Source organism: Mercenaria mercenaria, chromosome 7 (genome assembly GCF_021730395.1).
Source record: "Mercenaria mercenaria strain notata chromosome 7, MADL_Memer_1, whole genome shotgun sequence".
NCBI lineage: Eukaryota > Metazoa > Mollusca > Bivalvia > Venerida > Veneridae > Mercenaria > Mercenaria mercenaria.
Window position 1 is genome coordinate 69,977,289 of NC_069367.1, and position 2,849 is coordinate 69,980,137.

General features: G+C 33.9%; 1 long non-coding RNA gene across 1 annotated transcript; it reads left to right on the top strand.

The window, feature by feature from the left end:
* Nucleotides 1–1,225: 1,225 nt before the first annotated feature.
* LOC123555325 (uncharacterized) lies at nucleotides 1,226–2,350 on the top strand. Its single transcript, XR_006687235.2, has 2 exons — nucleotides 1,226–1,597; nucleotides 2,133–2,350. It is a non-coding gene; the product is annotated as an uncharacterized LOC123555325 (long non-coding RNA).
* The last annotated feature ends 499 nt before the right edge of the window (nucleotides 2,351–2,849 follow it).

Genomic DNA, 2,849 nt, shown 5'->3' on the forward strand with positions numbered 1-2,849 from the left:
TACCTTTATTCATGTTCTTAAAATATATATGTGTTTAAGGTATCCGATCCACAAATAGGTAATATTTCGATTCCTGGTGAACCCATGTTGTTGTTTTTTGGTATCATTTGAAAGAGTTGTGTCAGCTGAACAAGAATTAGTAAATAAGATGACCATACATAACATGCAAGAGTTATATTTTTGACTGCGAAATGATAAATCTTACACTGTAATAACTGCATTTCTGTTGAAGTATCATTGAAGATTATAAAGTTAAAAAAATAAAATAAAATAAAAATTCTGTAATATATTTTGTCAAATAATTCATACTTCTTTTTCAGTAGATAATACACTTTCAAATGATACTAAACTATATTAGCTCACAGGCATCATTTTTGAATATTTCAACCTTTAGCCTGCTAAAATTGAGCTGGATTATTATTCAATTTTTTAGGCTGTACCATTTATTATTTGAAGGGGTGTTCACTGAAATTTACTTACAAGGTAGCAAACAGAGCAGGCTGACTTTGGTCTGCACTGGCCGCAAAGGCAAAATCATTCACCGCCAACAGGCTAAATGTTAACAGCACTGTTATATAGAACTTGCTTATTTGTGGATCGGATACCTTAATATATTATTTTGTAAATGGAATTCATATGTTTTCTCATAGGCATTTGGTTCATATATGTCTCTATATAGTTTCCCGTTATTGCGAGACTTATGCATTTGTTTAATAAATCTTGAAATCTTGTTTTTGGATTGTATGTGCAAACTCCTGCTGTGCTTACCTTAGTATATTTACTTGGGTGCGGACCTCACGTGAAATACTTCACACAGTTCATGTATTAACCTTTAGCCTGCTGACGGCAAGTGATTTTGCCTTTGCGACCAGTGCAGACCAAGATCAGCCTGCACATCCGTGCAGTCTGATCATGATCTGCACTGTTCGCCATTCAGTCAGTATCGTTTTGGTATGCACCCCTTTTAACACTTAATGGTACTGGCCAAATTGACAGATGGACAAGTTTATTATAGAAATATAGCTGAGTAAGGGTTAAGTGCCTTGAACGCTCTCTTAGTTTATTCAAATTGCAACTTTTTCAAAATACCCATTCCAGCACATGTGAGAGGACACTATTTTTAAAGACGAGTCCTTAGTATATCGGACGTGTTTCTTGCTCTATATACTGACTAGATACAGAATATATATAAACCGGATTCTCTTGCATTGTGCCAAATAGTTTTTAAAGTACGAATAGTGAATTACCTTGTAGCCTTTTTAAATAGATCATGTAGGTCAAATGAATTAGCTTGTCTTATTTTATACCGTGCTTTAATCGCTTATTTCAACAGGCATGGATTTAATGAAGCATTGAAATAAACAACTTAACTGAGTGTAGAAATAAAAGTAATTCCAGTTTGGATCTGTTCGGATAAACAGACATACTGGATAAACATTGTGTACACTACGGTAGCGCTTTCATACTGTCGCACTGACCTGTGTACTTTCGCTCGGGGCATTATGGGTAAGAACTATTTTCAACATGGAGTCGTAAACAAGGAAGTGAAAGTGTGCTTTGCATTTTTAGTTGAATATTCACCATTGTTGTTTCCAGAGTATGATTAATTCTAGTGTATCCATTTTTAGTATCATTTGAAATGATGAATTTAAGTTATCTGCAGTTGTGCAAATCGATTCATACATGAAAGCGGCATCGTTTAGCTTGTTTACTTGCAAATAAATTTTGTACATGTATATTTCTGTACAGCTTTTTGATTGTTTGTTTCGGGTTTAAAGCCGTTTTTCAACAGTATTTCAGTCATGTTACGCCGGGGAGTTAACCTAACCAGTGTTCCTGATTTCTGCACCAGTACAAACCTGTTCTCTACAAGTAACTGCAAACTTCTCCACATGAATCGGGGGTGGAGAACAAATATTTTCAAACACAAATATTGTTTATCAAATAGCCGCTAAGAACATTAGCCCCGCCCGAGGATCGAACTAACGATCCGTAGATCTACGCTACTGAGCTGTACATGTACATCATTCATTGTACGAATGTACAAAAGTATTGAACGTACCATTTTCGAATTCAGTATAACTATAAATTGAAATAATGTCAATCATACATTTTTTTTTTATTTTTTGCAGGACTAATTTCCAAAGTATCAGTTCGATGTAGTCCAGTAAGGCTAAATGTACAGTCTAGTCAGAAATGGTCCAGACTCAAAAGGCTAATTACCAGATGCACACTTTGTTTTCTTGTATTGTATTCTTGTTTTGTTAATTGATATTTTTTCTATACAAATTTGAATAAACAGTTGATAATTAGTACGAGTTTATATGATATCGGAATAGTAAAAATCTTATTCAATAAATATTTCTCAGCTTGCTTCAAAATTGTAATAAATCTCAGAATTTATTTCCCGGTGAGGACAGTCAGTGACAGGTAGCTCAGTCGGTTAGAGCACCCCAGACATAGAAGTACAATGTCATGGGGAGGTCTCAGGTTCGAATCCTGACCTGGCACTTGTCCACTTTATTACCTTCAATTATGTCAATTTATACTTCCAAATTTTAACACATACATCTTCAATTCTTCATGTATGTACATTTGATCTTATGATATTTTTCATAACACAGCACATTAAGAAAGTGTTTCAAGCATTTTGCCATGGAAAACTTATGAGACTGATGCTTTAATTTATTGTTGTAAATTTTGTTGTTGAATACAATATCCTATTAACATTGATATAATGTTACAGTTTAGATACATGAAATGGTAGGTATATACTAATGTAACATTTACATTTTTTCAACTGAGAAACAGGCATGTCCCATGTTTTATAACTGCAGGTCAATAGGTAA